This window comes from Rattus norvegicus, chromosome Y (assembly GCF_021556685.1).
Source record: "Rattus norvegicus strain SHRSP/BbbUtx chromosome Y, alternate assembly SHRSP_T2T, whole genome shotgun sequence".
Classification (NCBI taxonomy): Eukaryota; Metazoa; Chordata; class Mammalia; order Rodentia; family Muridae; genus Rattus; species Rattus norvegicus.
In genome coordinates this window covers 30,318,060-30,334,219 of record NC_141555.1, presented here as the reverse complement: position 1 = coordinate 30,334,219, position 16,160 = coordinate 30,318,060, and the positions used below count along the sequence as shown (strand labels likewise).

The 16,160-nt window shown below is 42.2% G+C and overlaps 1 pseudogene; it reads right to left on the bottom strand.

Annotated features, from left to right (window-relative positions):
* Positions 1 to 5,938: 5,938 nt before the first annotated feature.
* Positions 5,939 to 14,758, bottom strand: LOC147998000 (igE-binding protein-like; annotated as a pseudogene).
* Between the last annotated feature and the right edge of the window lie 1,402 nt (positions 14,759 to 16,160).

Below are 16,160 nucleotides of genomic sequence, written 5' to 3'. Positions count from 1 at the left end.
CATTTACAGTTATGGAGTCAAATGGGATGGATAATTACAAATGTTTGTCTCTAGGGAGTGGAAAAAGAAAGCAGTACAAGGGGACTGATTGTAGGTTCTTAACTTTCTAGTGGTGATGAATACACTTGGTTAAAGTTAAAATAGGGTTGGAGGAATGGCTCAGGACCTAAGGAAACCTGCTGATCTTTGAGAGGAACTTGCTCAGTTCCTAGTACCACATGATATCTCACAGCCATCTGCAATTCCAATGCCAGGAACTCATTCTCTTCTCCTAGCTTCTAAAGGGACAAGGTACACACAAGGTACACATATATACATGACAGCAAACACACACATAAAAGAAGAATACTTTTCAACAGTAAATTAAATAAATACTATAGCTTAGTACCTAGGAGTTCTATTTACCAAAATGACACAGCCGTGAAATACACTTTAAAGTGCTAATTTTGCTTAGTAATAAGTAAATTATACGTTCTGGGATCTGTTGGCAGTTGAATTCTTAAGAATCTTGGATAAACTGCATTAGCAGAATACTATGATCAGTGATGCTTCTCGAATCCAAACCTCGATTTATTTTTCAACATCAAAATAAAAGGCAACAGTTATGTGTGGGATGAAGAAATTACAGTCTGCACATTGTGTCTGACACTAATATCTGGGAGAGAGAAGTGTTTGTAGTTGAGACTTCATCGTCTAAATCTTTCAATTAGTATTACTCTGACTACCATTCATTGACAGTGACTCTTTATATTTCTGGGTCAATACATGTGATTAGTAGGCAGTTCTCTTTTTTATAACTTTTTTCATTTTCTCTCATTTTAACATTTTTTTTGCTTCTTTAATTGTATATTTCTATATTTTCATTAAAAATGTTATGTACTTTTCTAGTTTCCGGTCCATAAGATCCCTAAGCAGTCCCCATCCAATTCTTCTATAACCAACCTTACTGCCCCTTGACATTCCCATAAACTGGGAGTTAATCCTAGGAATGAAACCAAAGGGCTTCTCCTTCCTTAGGTGCCCAACAAGGCCATCCTCTCCTACATAAACAGTTGGAGCACTAGGTCTGTCCATATACATTCTTTGAATATTGGTTTAACCTGAAACTTCTGTTTCGTTGGCATTATTGTTCCCATGGTGTTGAACCCCCTTCAGTTCTTGTAATCCTTTCTCAAAATCTAACAACAAAAGGTCCATTCTCAGTTGACTGGTTTGCCACTGGCTTTCACTTCTGTATTGGACGTGCTCTACCTGTGTCTCTCAGGAAACAACTATATCCTGTTAATGGCCGCATGCACTTCAAAGCTTCAACCCTCTTATCTAGTTTTGGTGGCTGGTATATATATATATATATATATATATATATATATATATATATATATATATATATATATATGATAATATAATAGATAATATATATACATATGATAATATAATAGATTATATATATATATACACACTCATACACATATATATTTTGGTGGCTCCTACAAATGAGATTAGGTATAATTTTGACATTGATTCTTTGGAACAAACAAGCTCAATTATTTAGAATCCACAAATGACAATGCCAAATAGACTCCCTCTTGTTCTTATGAAACTAGTAATGTTGAGGTGTCCCTGGACCTGAAGCCATTACTCTCCCTGCCCATCCAAATGAATCTCATGTTTTGTCTGAAGAAAAACCATGATAAAATATCCAAAACCCTCAAGTCTGGCACTGGGAATACAGCATGGTAGTTATTAGAGAACTGACATATAATGGGACTACAGAACCACATTCTATGGCACATGTTGTCCTTTGCTTTACTGATGTCACATAATTTATGATAAAATAAGGATTTGGGATCATTTGATGTAGGTACAGAGTATCTACACTTTTATATTCATTCTATAGCTGTGCCACCATTGTTGACAAAATCATTGCAAAAAAATTGAAAAGGAAAACTGAATTTATGATTACACATTAAGGAATATTATAAAGTCCCCTATCAATGAATGTACAATAAGAAAATGTAATAAAATATACATTCAATTAAAGGTAAATACTGGCCCTTGGGAAACAGAGAAATACTAGGAAATTGAATTGTACGGCACAGGAATGGACCTGGGAATAAAATAATTATTCAGAAGAATCTCTTCCACTCCATGGTTCTAGATCCTTTGTACCCATACCAAGGCCCTTTCTTTCTCTATTCAGAGCATGTAACCAATAATGAACAAAGAGAATTCTATAGATTTAGAGAGATGTAGTATTTAAAGGTTTCTCCTGTGTCACAGTAGACTCTCTTGTAAAGGTTACCCTCGAATGTGGTCAATGTAAATATAGCAGTTCAGCAGGTAGGCCATTGCAATTCTCAGTGTTATCATCATTAGGCCCTCCCTGAAAAATCTCTTGTATCTTGCAGAGACCTCGCTTCTTTTGTGATGTCACGAGTGTTGTCCTGACTGCAACTGCCTTTCAGATATTACTTCAGTACCTCTAGGGTTTACTAATTGGCTCCTAATTCAGAGTAAACAGCCATTTGGGAGTGAGAACAAAGAGGAAGATGATATCAGAGAAGGGGAAAAGGAAGCTGCCCTTCTGTCTTTGTATAAAAAGGGAAGAAATACATGGTCTATGGGAAAGCTTGGTGAGTCCTGCGTTGGGTTTGAGTGAATTCACTGAAGAGATAGCCTTGATCTGAGCCTTCCACATATGGGTATTAGGAGTTGTGAGCCTCTCAGAAGCATCTGTATTTCCATGCTTGTTATGGTTCCTGGACATCAGAGAGCTTATATCATTAATTTCTTACAAAATCCGTGAGTTAGGAAGGGCATAGTTGTTTACCTGAGAGCACATGACTCTTATTCTTTTTCTCACAGAAGAAAAAGTTTCTAAGGAAGAAGGGAAAGACAGGTATTGTGTCTTCAGCTCAGAGTAAACTCCTCCATGATTTGCATTCATTTAGTGCAGTTTTTGTCTGACCCTGTTATCTGGGATAGAGAAGTGATCGTATTAGACACTTCATTGTCCCCGTCTTTTCACTAGTATATCTCTGACTACCATTCCTTGTCAATGATTTTTTAGATTTCTGAGTCAATAGGTGTTATTAGTTGGTTGTGCTCTTTTCTTTAATTTCTTTCATTTTTTTATTTTTTACCATATTTTATTCCTTATTATTAATTGGATATTTTTATATTTATATTCAAATGTTATTTCCTTTCCCAATTTCCTGCCCATAAGACCACTAGCCATGTTCCTGTTCTTGTTCTATTTTGCCCCTTACTCCTCATTTAAGATCCGTTGACCTATGAGTCTAACCCAGGGAGAACAAATGGGTTGTCCTTCCATTGATGCTTAAGAAGGACATACTCTGCCACATATGCAGTTCCAGCCATAGTTCTGTCCATGTACCTATTTTGAATATTGGTTTAGTACCAGAAAGCACTGATTCATTTGCATTGATGTTCATATGTGGTTAAAGCCCCTTCACCTCTTGCAATACTTTTTCAAAATCTACCAACAAGAAGTCCATTTTAAGTTCACTGGTTTGCCACTAGCACTCACTTCTGAATTTTTTCTAAGGAAAGATCTATATCTGGTTCCTGGCAGAATGCACTTCTTAGGTTCATCAATATTATCTAGTTTTGGTGTCATATATATATATATATATATATATATATATATATATATATATATATATATGGTGGCATATATATATATTCACACATTGATGGCTCCTGCAGTGAGGAAGTAAGGTGGAATTTTAACATGGATTCTGTTCAACTAGGTCAAGAATGTAGAATCCATGTTGGGGATTTGGCTCAGGGAAAGAGCGCTTGCCTAGTAAGCGCAAAAACCTGGGTTCGGTCCCCAGCTCCGAAAAAAAAGAAATAAAAAGGTAGAATTCACAAATAAAAATGCAAAAGAGACTCCCTCCTGTTCTTATGAACCTACTGAATTTGAGGGTTCCCTGGACATCAGTCATTCCTCTCCCGGCCCATCCTCCTGAAACTTTTGTTTGGCCTGAAGAATGAATCATGGAAAAGCATCCAAAACCGTCAAATCTTACATGGGACACTGGAAGGTTGATTGTCCCATGCTTCGTCTGGCCAGCAGTAACGACGCGGCACACACAGGATCCTACTACAGAAAAGCTTTAATGCGTCTTGAGAGGGAGAGCATAAGCTTACAATGCGGAGACGGAGAGTGAGGAATAACCGTCCCTTATATAGGAAACTATCCTCGCCTAGGACGTGTCACTCTCTGACTGGTCGCTGCCAATTATGCCAGATGACGTACCAAAACGTACGTGTCCCTTTGAGTAGGGAAGTTACCAAGCGCCTGCATATTGCCCTTTTTACTAGGTGCGTTCTGCCGGATGCCGGTGCCATCTTGTAATGGAGTTTGTTAGGACAGCTCCTCGGACAGCTCCTCACATCTGTGAGGACAGCTCCTCGGACAGCTCCTCACATCTCCCCCTTTTCTGTTTTTTTTAAGCAAACAGGACACCCAGATATAGGAGTGTGAAGACAGAGGTCATATCCTCGTACAAAGTTGGCGAACCTCTACAAGAGAGATACCCTTAGGCTGTTGTTGGGACCCAGGGCACTCCCGACCCGTCGCACTGCCATTTTTTGAGGGAGGGAAAACTGGCAGGAACCCTCATGTAATATGACATGCCTTCCAGGGAGCATATTTGGTAGAACTTCCGTGTGCAATGCTAAGCTCGTCACCCCTCATGGGCTGCTCAAGCCGGACACTCTAATCCTGTGCAATGAACCAAGGTTCTAGGAGTGCAAGAGCTGTCCAGCCGGCGACCTGTTGCTTGAGCATGGTCAACCAGATATCGGCTGACGCTCCTTGTTCAAGGGCTACAAGCGCCTGGGCGATCACTACTTTGTCCTTTCTTGTTTGAGATCTCAATTTGCAAAGCAACCAGAGGAGTAACACTAATCCACAGCAGAGGATCACTCCAAAAAGTCCCACTCCCACCCATTCCTTGAAATAAGAGACTGCTGAGGTGATCCAGGACGACAATCCCTCCGTCAAAGACAGGTCCAGTCGGGTAGAATTTACTTGAATGATGGTCGCTCTCAGCTGCCGAAGTGTCTGTTCAAACTCCGAGGTCCAATTCTGTAACAGATGCTGTGAAAGACTCTTAGATTAGCAGCTCGGGTAAATTTGTCATATTATATGGAGGTGACACAAAGGCCTGGGAGTTTTTGCTCACAGCCAAGCTGGGCCAGTTGCCATAGAATGTCTAATTGCTCTCGGACCAGATCTATACGTTGGTTGACAAGCATAAGGCCTCCCTATATCTGAGTATTGGCTGAGGCCTGTCTGTCCCGAGCCACAGAGATGGTGGCCGATAAATCATTGATAGTTTGGGTTGTCTGTACTGAATTTGAGAAGGCCAATGCCGAGGCAGTAACCGAGGCAGCGACTGCTGTTGTAGCAATAATGCCAGCAATAATTGCAGAAGTACCAAAATCTCTTTTTCCTCTAAATAAGGTCATGGTCCCCGGGGCATCAACAGGGATCGGGATAAAGCGAGGCATGCGGGTAACTACTGCGATATTTTATATGAGTAGCTGTCCAGACAGAGGCAGCAGGTTTGATGTTGCCCGTCCAGGAAAATGACAACTGTCCCTTTTCGCCCTTTTCTCCAAGTAGCATCGCCATGGGCGTAAGATCAGTGCAGCTACCATTAACACAATGTAAGGCCACCACCATAGAGAACTGTGGCGTTAGCCACAATGTCCTCCTCACCAGTTCCCCACGAGGCCTCCCTTAACCAAGCAGAAGATTGATTATATAACATAATGCAAGGGAGATCAAAAGATGTTTTCTTGAATATGCCAAAACAAAGGCTGCCCTTAAGGGGAATAGTCCTATTTTCTTTCTTTTTTTTTTTTTTTTTTTTTTTTAGTCGATCAACCTGTGGATCCTTAGGTAAATAGGCCAACCCTAAATCCCTGTTAGTGGTACATCACCGGCATCGGGAGTGGAAAGGTTGACATTATTCCCCATCGTAGCTCGCTCTGCACCGTTGCTGGCATCCATGGAAGAAGAGTGAGGAGGTGCAGGAGTCCCAGTCCCTTCTTGATCACTTGCTGTGATGCTCCTAGTAAGTTGTCCTGGGATCCATATGGGATTTTCATTGTCCTGTGGAAAAACACAGACAGCTCCCCTGGATCTTATTAAAACAGGATCCGGGCATTTCCATTCATTTGTTAATACATCCTTCCATTTAACTAATTCTTTTGTCCTCTTGGGCTCTGAGCAATGTCGCTCAGCCGCTGTTTGTCCAGCTTCATCAAGATTTAAAAAATTTAAGGTTAAAAGGGCCAGAGCAGGGGCTGGGGATTTAGCTCAGTGGTAGAGCGCTTACCTAGGAAGCGCAAGGCCCTGGGTTCGGTCCCCAGCTCCGAAAAAAAGAACCCCCCCCCAAAAAAAAGGGCCAGAGCAGTTGCCACTCGGGGTGTTGGGGGGAGTTCTATCATATTTCCCCTTCTTTGTTTTATTAAATATGATTTGAGCGTCCGATGAGCACGCTCTATGATTCCCTGTCCTTGAGGGTTGTAGGGCAGGCCCGTCAGGTGGGTAACCTGCATCTGAGCACAAAACTGACGGAATTTTTGAGATGTGTAGGCGGGGCCATTGTCAGTTTTTACACATTTTGGCTTTCCCCAAGCACTCCATGCTTCAAGGCAGTGCTGAATGACATGTGTTGTTTTTTCTCCTGTAAGTGGGGTGGCGTGTAGAATGCCAGAACATGTGTCTATAGATACATGCACATACTGTAATTTTCCAAAAGAAGAATTATGAGTAACATCCATTTGCCAGATTTGCAATGGCTGTATTCCTCTCGGGTTGACCCCGATGTGAGGAACTGGGAGGAACTGGCAGCACTGTTGGCATTGGGTGACTATATCACGTGCATCTTTTCTAGTTATAGAGAAGCGGCGGCGTAAAGTTTCTGAGGTGACATGGAAATTGCCATGAAAGGCTTTAGCGGCCTCTAAAGGAGAGGCCAGGGCCACAGCTATCATTTTTGTGGCTTTGTCAGCCAAATCATTCTCTGAACTCATTGGGCCAGGGAGTCCAGAATGGGCCCGTATATGAGTAATGTATACAGGGAATCTTCTATTTAATAGGATAATTTGGATTTTTCGGAAAATATCTGCCACCTTACTAGTCGTTTTAATTATACCAGCGGTTTCAAGAATACTAACAGCATTAACCACATAGGAGGAATCTGAAACAATATTTAGAGGAACCTGGAATTTTTCAATGACCTCCATGACCACTAGGCATTCTACCACTTGGGGTGAGGTTTCAAAATATTGTCGTGAGAATACTTGGGAGTTTACCACATATGCTCCCACCCCTGTTTTTGACCCATCCGTATACACCGTTATCCCCTCCTTTAATGGTCTGTGGGATGTGATGCGAGGGAAAACATTAGGTTGTGATCTTGCAAAACACAATAGGGGGTGTTTAGGATAATGATTATCTATCTTCCCTGTAAAGGATGTGAGCAGCACTGCCCAATCATCAGAGGTAGCGGCTAGAGTTTGGACCTGATAGGGTGTATATGGGATAATCAAGGATTGGGGTGGAGTCCCAAAATGACAGATGGCAGCTTTTAGGCCCTTAATAGCCAGATGTGCTACTGCAGCTGGATACCAATCAATAATCTTCACAGGGGAAGCATGTGGATGGATCCATAAGAGTGGACCTTGTTGCTATAAAACGGCAGTGGTAAATCCTTGGTATCTAGTACACAGAGTGAAAAAGGTAGAGACCAATCAATGCGTTGCAATTGGGCCTGTTTTATGGCATCTTCTACTTTTAGTAAGGCCTTGGTTGCAGCGGGAGTTAGCACACGAGGGGAGGTGATATGGCTGTCCCCTTCCAATATTTCGAACAAAGGTTTTAATTCCGCGGAAGGGATTTTCAAAAATGGTCTCAACCAGTTGATATCTCCCAAGAGCTTCTGAAAGTCATTAAGAGTATGGAGGTGGTCTCTACGGATTTCCAGTTTCTGGGGTATAATCTTATCAGGGAAATAATGGATCCTAGAAAATGACCTGTGTCAGGAATTTGGACCTTTTCTGTAGCAATATGTAAGACCCATTGTTTAAGGGTTTTTTGTAATAAGGAATAGGCTTGTTTGAGTAATTCTAAGTATTTATGACACATCAATATATCATCCATGTAATGGATTAACAGTAAATTTGGATAGGTCTCCCTGATTGGTTTGAGGGCTTCCTGAACATATAATTGACACATCGTAGGGCTGTTGGCCATGCCCTGAGGTAGGACCTTCCACTGGTATTTTTATCAGGTTCAATATGATTAATTGATGGGACAGTAAAAGCAAACCTGGTCCTATCTGGGGGGTAAAAAGGACTAGAGAAAAAACAATCCTTGATATCTATTATTACCAAATTCCAATCTTTTTGTAGGGCCGAGAGTATAGGAAGGCCCCGCTGAATGGGTCCAAGGGATTCCATCTGATCGTTAATGGCCCTCAAGTCATGGAGTAGTCGCCATTTTCCTGATTTTTTCCTTATTACAAAAATTGGGGTGTTCCAAGGAGAGGTAGAGGGCTCCAAATGTCCCAATCTTAATTGTTCATCCACCAGTCCTGTAGCTGCCTGTAATTTCTCAGAGGTTAATGGCCATTGGGGAACCCACACTGTGTCTTCCGTCCTCCATGGTATGGGTCGTGCTGCCCCAATGGCGCCTAGGAAAAACCCAGGCCTTGTTTATGGGGGTTGGCGATCGGTTCAATGGGCGTGAGACAACCCTGTTCTAATAGCCCTAGGCCTTTCCCTTCCTTATAGCCCATCCTTGACATCATGTGGGCCACTTGTGGGGGTATTCATTAGATAAGGTCAGTCCCATGGTCTGCATAACATCCCTCCCCCAAAGATTAACAGGCAGGGGAAGTACATAAGGAATAAATTGTCCCTGTTGGCCATCGGCAGTTGTCCAAGTTAGAGTGGCAGAGCTGATCATAGGGCATGACTGGTAGCCTAATCCTTGTAGTGAGTGAGAAGATTTTGTGGTAGGCCATGATTGAGGCCACCATTTTGAGGAAATTATACTTTTATCAGCCCCAGTATCCAGTATGCCTTCGAATTTCTTTCCATTAATTTCTAAGCTCAATTTTGGGCGGTTGTTAAGGTGAACCACCAAATATGCCGAATCATGACCAGTGGACCCCATGGTTCCCTTGGTACCCTGTATCGTGGCCTGGAAGCACGGAAGGAGTAATAACTGTGCTATTCTATCTCCTTTACTTATAGAAAAAAAACCCCATGGGGACTTGAACAAAGAATCTGAATATCAAGAGAGCGCTGAGCTTCAACAAGGCCTGGATGGACTATCAGTCCTTGTAGGGCGAGAGATCCTCTCCCAAGGACAAGGCCTATGGTTCCCGGGGGTAGAGGCCCCACAGTCTGAGCAGGAATTGGCTGAATGCCCATCTGGGGCATTAGAAAGAAGTCTGAGGCGGCTCGCAGGTCCAATTTTGTGTCGCCTCTTGGGGGACCTCCTCTGCCGGGGTCGTGGCCCTGTGAAAGCAGTTCCCATATCTTTGAGGGCCCTGGGACCGGGGGCCCACCAGCCCGTTTTTTGACATCTCATTAGGTCGAGTCTCCAAAGGAGGGACTAGTTTGCCTTTAATGTCTCTCACTGATTGGTACTGGTCAGCCCTATGGTAGCCTTTGCCACATCGGACACAGAGGGTTGCAGACCCCCTGTCTCTTTTTGACATCCTGTGTCTCTTTTTAGATGGCCTGTTTTCCCACATTGAAAGCATGATCTTTTATCCGTCCCTTTAATGTTGCTGGAACTGGAGAATGGCAGCCGCCAGGCCTGAGTTAGTAAGGGGCCCTCCAAGTTCCCTGCGAACTCTAAGCCAATCCTGTAGCCCTTTATTTCTTCGGGGGGCTATGGCTGTTCAGCACTCCTGGGTGGCTTGCTCGAAAACGAGCTGTTCTATTAGTGGTGCTGCTTGTTCAGGATCGCCAAAGATTCGTCCTGCAGCCTCTGTCATTCTAGCTACAAAATCTGAGAAATTTTCCTGGGGTCCCTGAACGATTTTGTAAGTTGATTATCAATCCCTCCTCTCCTGGACAGTGCCTTCCAGGCTCTAATAGCTGTGCTGGAGACCTGATCATAGGCGCCCCAGTGTTAAGCAGACTGATCAGCTGCAAAGCGGCCCTGTCCTGTTAAGAGTTCGAAAGTCCATTCTTGTTGCTCAGGTATTAAGGCCGTAGCATTCACTCTGGCCTGTGTTTGGGCTGCCTCATAACAGAGCGCTTTCCATTCCATGTATTGGCCCATGCTGGCAAGGGCTGCCTTAGCAATCATCTGCCAATCAGCTGGTGTCAATACTGTCATGGCCAACCTGTCGAGTTGTGTTAGAGTAAAGATGGCCGTGACTCCATACTTTCTAACTGATTCCGCTAATTCCTTAATCTGATTATATTCAACAGGGGCATGGACCCGTCCTCCCTCTGGAGTCTCAAAGATAGGAAATGTCATACTCAGCTTTCTTCTCACCCTCTCGGGGACTAGTGAGAAGGCGCGTGAGCGTGTCTCATATGGAGGAGGCGCCGTTGGTGGCGGCCGCGCTAGAAGGCTTCTATTACTTCCCCTACATTCATCTGGATAATATCTTTCCTCCTCATATTTAGCTGCTTCCTCATCTAGCTCAGCCTCCTCCTCTGAGTCTAAGGTTTTATTTTCAGAGCTTTCAGAACTGTCGAGGTTCAGCGCTTCTAGCTCTTTCACAGGGTATAGGCTGGCTCCCCCTCCTGGTTTATGTGTAGAGGAGGAAGTGCTGGAATCTGAAAATTTCAACGCTCCCTTGTCTGTGGACTTACCGGGAGGGCACTTTTTCTTTCTTAGAACGTCTTTTTTCTTGCGCGCGCCCAACCTCTCACTACGTTTGGTTTCTGACAGACTTTCCCGGACTACCTTGAGAGTGGCCTGTCCTTCTACTACTGCTGCCTTACACGTTTCATCCTTTAAACAATTCTTAACCAGCTTTCATATAGCTTTGGTCCCTAGGCGCAGATCCTCTTCCGCCAATTTTCTGTCAAGGTCTTTTCCAAGTTTGTTCCATGAGGCAATCGTAAACGAGCCTGAACAGGCAAACCAAGGCACCACCCTCTCCACCTCCTTCACAAAGTTTTTAAGTGTTCCTCCTCCAATTTTGATGTTCCTCTGCTTTAACACTGTTTCCAAGGCCATGACCACAGACTGTGAGGATCCCATGATGGGCCAGGAACGCCGGCGGCTTATCTACGTCCGTCTGACAAGGCGTGAGGTGAAAGGGTAGAGACGGACACGCTGCTCTCTTATGTATGGGAGTCTTACACGCGCCTCCCCGGACGGTGCCGCTTATCTACGTCGGCCTCATCGCGTCCTTGTTCCTCAACAGTCAAAATCGAAGGTAAAAGGGAGCTGCGCGAAGCTCACTTATATACGAGAGACTGAGACGCGCCTTCAGCTGCTGTGATCATCCATTTAAAAGCGAAAAAGGTGAAAACAGAACATAAAGAGTAGGGTGGCTCCCAGGACAAATACTATAGCCTCAACAAATCCTTCCCAAGGCGGTGACAACCCCAGACCAAATTCCAAGAAAGGGCTGCCTCTCCGAACGTATGTACCTGCAGTTCTCAATCCTCCTTGTCGCCAAGGGATCTCCGAAGGTGCTGACGATGGCGAGGTCGTTCCCGGGTTTCAGCACCAGATGTCCCGCGCTTCGTCTCGCCAGCAGGAACAACGCGGCACACACAGGATCCTACTACAGAAAAGCTTTAATGCGTCTTGAGAGGGAGAGCATAAGCTTACAATGCGGAGACGGAGAGTGAGGAATAACCGTCCCTTATATAGGAAACTATCCTCGCCTAGGACGTGTCACTCTCTGACTGGTCGCTGCCAATTATTCCAGATGACGTACCAAAACGTACGTGTCCCTTTGAGTAGGGAAGTTACCAGGCGCCTGTATATTGCCCTTTTTACTAGGTGCGTTCTGCCGGATGCCGGTGCCATCTTGTAATGGAGTTTGTGAGGACAGCTCCTCGGACAGCTCCTCACATCTGTGAGGACAGCTCCTCGGACAGCTCCTCACAGTTGATACTGTAGTACTGATATCAAAAAGGTCAAGAGAAAAAAATTCGATACTCCATGTGGTCCTTTGCTTTACTGATGTCTGAAATTTGTTGAAAAAAATAAGAATTTAGGAGTTTACTATTTGAAGTAGGTACACATTATTTACCCTGTCATACTCACTGTGTACCTAGTCCCCTTTTTTGGCAAAATCATTGAAATAATTGAATTGGAATACAATTTTTGCGTACACATTCAGGAATATATATAATGTCCCCTCTCAAGAAATGTAGAAAAAAATTATTACAATATTTCATCAATTGAAGGTCTGTAGGGAAAATACTTGCCTTTGAAAAACAGAGAAAACCTAGGAAATTGAAGAGTATGTCACAGGAATGGACCAGTGAATAAAATTATTATCTGGAAGAATCTGTTCCACTCCATTTTCCTAGATCCGTTGTACCATAACAAACCCCTATCTTTCTCTATTCAGAGCATGTAACCACTAATGAAACAATAGAAGTACTTAGCATTGGAGAGATGGAGTATGTAAAGGTTTCCACTGTGTCACAGGAAACACACCTGGAAAAGGCATGGTCAAATCTGTTCAATGTAAGGAAAGCTGTTTAGCAGGTAGGCCATGGCATCTCTCAGTGACATCATCATTAGGAACTGCCTGAAATGTCTCTTGTATCCTGGAGAGCCCTAGCTATTTCTGTGTTGTCACAAGTCTTGTCCTGACTGCAACTGCCTATCAGATATTCCCTCAGTACCACTAAGGTTTACTAATTGGCCTCTAATTCAGAGTAAACACCCATTTGGGAGTGAGAAGAAAGAGGGTAAAAACTACAGTGATGGGGAGAAAGAAGTTGGCACTCTGTATTTGTATAAAAAAGGAAGAAATACTTGGAACATTGGAAAGCTCAGTGAGCCCTGGTTAGGGGTTGAGTGGGTTCCCTGAAGAGATAGCCTTTATCTGAGACTTCAACATATGGAAATCAGGAACTGAGGTCCTCCCAGAAGCATCTGGACATCCCTGTTTGTTATGGTTCCTTGAAGTCAGAGAGTTTATATCATTAATTTCCTTATTCCAAAAGCCAGTTGTTGGAAAGGACCCAGTTGTTTCCTGAGAGCTCATGGCTTTTATAATTTTTCCCAGAAGAGAAAGATCCTAAGGAAGAAGGGAAAGAAAAGTATTCTTTCCTCAGCTCAGAGTAAACTCTTCCTTGCTGTGGATCCCTATAGTGCAGTTTGGGTATGACACTGATATCTGGGAGAGAGAAGTGTTTCTAGTTGAGTCTTCATTATCTCATTCTTTCCACTAGTATTATTCTGACTACCATTCCCTGTCAGTTACCCTTTAGATTTCTGAGTGAATAGGTGTTTTTAGCTGGCAGTTAACTTTTCCTTTTTCTCTCATTTTTTTTATTTTTTATCAATTTTTATTGCTTTTTCTAATTGGATATTTTTATATTTACATTTCAAATATTATTTCCCAGATTCCTGTCCATGAGATCCCTAAACAGTCCCACTAACCTTCTTCTATAACCCCCTTACTGCACCTTGACATTCCCTTGAACTTGGAGGCAAACTAGGGAGGAGAAAGGGCTTCTCCTTCCATTGGGACCCAACAAGGCCATCCTCTGCTACCTATGCAGCTGGAGCCATTGGTCTGTCCATACACAGTCTTTGAATATTGGTTTAGTACCAGAAAACTCTGCTTAGTTGAATTGTTGTTCTTATGGGGTTTAAAGTCCATTCAGCTCTTGTAATCATTGCTACAAACATGAGGTCCATTTTCAGTTCTCTGGTTTGCCACTAGCATTCACTTCTGTATTTGACATGCTCTAGCTGTATCTCTCATAAAAGAGCTGTATCCAGTTTCTGGCAGAATGCTCTTCTTAGCTTCAACAGGCAGAATGTTCTTCTTAGCTTCAACAATCCTATCTAGTTTTGGTGCCATATATATATATATATATATATATATATATATATATATATATATATATATATATATATATTCTTTTGCTGGTTCCTACCACTATGAATTTTGATGGAATATTTACTTGGATTCTGTGTAACTAGGTCAAGAATATAGGATCCACAAATGACAATGTCAAATAGACTCCCTCCTGTTCTTATAACCTATTGAAGTTGAGGTTGAGGAGTTCTACTCCTGGAAAGGGCACCCTCAACTCTGGTCAATGTAAGTGAAGCTGTTCAGCAGGTAGGCTGTGGCAATTCTCAGTGACATCATCATTAGGCCCTCCATGAAATATCTCTTGCACCCTGGAGAGGTCTAGCTTCTTCTGTGATGTCACACGTGTTGTCATGACAGCAACTGCCTCTCAGATATTACTTCAGTACACCTAGGGTTTATTAATTGGCCTCTAGTTCAGAGTAAAGTGCCATTTGGGAGGGAGAACAAATATTATGAAGAGACCAGAGATGGGGAGAAGGAAACTGGCCTTCTGTCTTGGTATAAAAGAAGAAGAAATATGTGGTCAATTGGAAAGCTCAGTGAGATCTGCGTAGGGGTAGAGTGGGTTCTTCAAGGAGAGAGTCTTGATCTGAGCCTTCCACATATGTGAATCAGGAGCTGGGAGCCTCTCAGAATCATCTGGACTTACCTGTTCTCATGTTTCTAAGAAGTCAGAGAGTTTATATCATTACTTTTTTTCTCCCAAAAGGCAAGTCTTTGGAAGGGCATCATTGTTTTTCTGAGAGCTCATGGGTTTTATTCTTTTTGCCCAGAAGAAAATGTGGTGAGGATGACAAAGTATTGTGAACGTATTGAAGACGAGAATTGTGTCCTCAGCTCAGAGTAAACTCCTCCATGCCTTGGATTACAACAGTTCAGGTTGTTTCTGATACTGATATCTGGAAAAGTGAACACCTTCTGGTTAAGACTTCATCGTCTCAGTTTTTCCACTCTTATTTCTCTTATGTCTCACACACAAATAATTGACTTACTCTTTGTTGTTGGGGGATGCTGGACTGATCCAAGAGATGAGGCGTAGACTCCACAAATTAGTTAAAACCAATGTCAATAAAAGAAATCAGAATTCCTCTTCTCTCTTGAGAAAGCGTTCAGTGCATGAGCAATGCTTACATTTTAAACTTTAAGAGCTATGACTTGAAAACAGTAACAAATGAATCCCACTTTTCAAACAGCATTTCTCAGATGTCTAGTGACTCGACTTTGATTTCATGTACTTGTAATTGCTCAGTTCTCATGACTGTAGGATTGAACTAGGTCATTACTGGACATAATTGTGTATGGACAGTAAGAGCTTAGACAATACTTCAAGTTGGAAAACCTAAGAAACCATCTTAGCAACAGCTTAATCCAAAATGGAGAAATCTGTGCTTGTGTAAAGTCCAGAGTTCTTGGACACTCCAATCTGTTGAAATATTAACTCTGCCAAACCCATTATACTGCTTCTGTTACTCTTAACTGTTTTAATCTCATGAAATTTTTGCCTCTCTCCTTTTCTCTCTTTATAAATATCCCTCTAAACATGTAACACTTTGCACTTTAAAAGTTGTCTTTTGTCCTATAGTAGAATATTTATAGTCAGATTCTTGAGTTTCATAAAAGTCAGTGATTTATTGTAGTAAAATATTCTATTCACAATTTATTGTATTAATTTTATTAATTCATCAAAACTGACCTATTTATATTATCTACTTATCCTTTAAACTATAAAAGCTTTGATTTATTGAAGTCTTTACAGTCTTTCAGAATATTGGCTGTATCACTCTTATATGTATTCAGGATAGATCATGTGTACTTCTTATGTCTTCTTACTAATAGTATGCTTTATAACTATGCCAATCCATGATTTTTGTTATATATTTTAAGACTATTTTGAGTGCAATATTTCCCTGATTTCTCTCCCATGGTTAGAAATTGTAATACAGAAGAGATAATGTGTTTTGTGTGTTAATTTTGCATTCCACTACCTCATGAATATATTTTCAGCTTTAAGAAACTTATTTTTTCAGAGAAAAATTGTCTCTATTTATGATCACTTCTAGC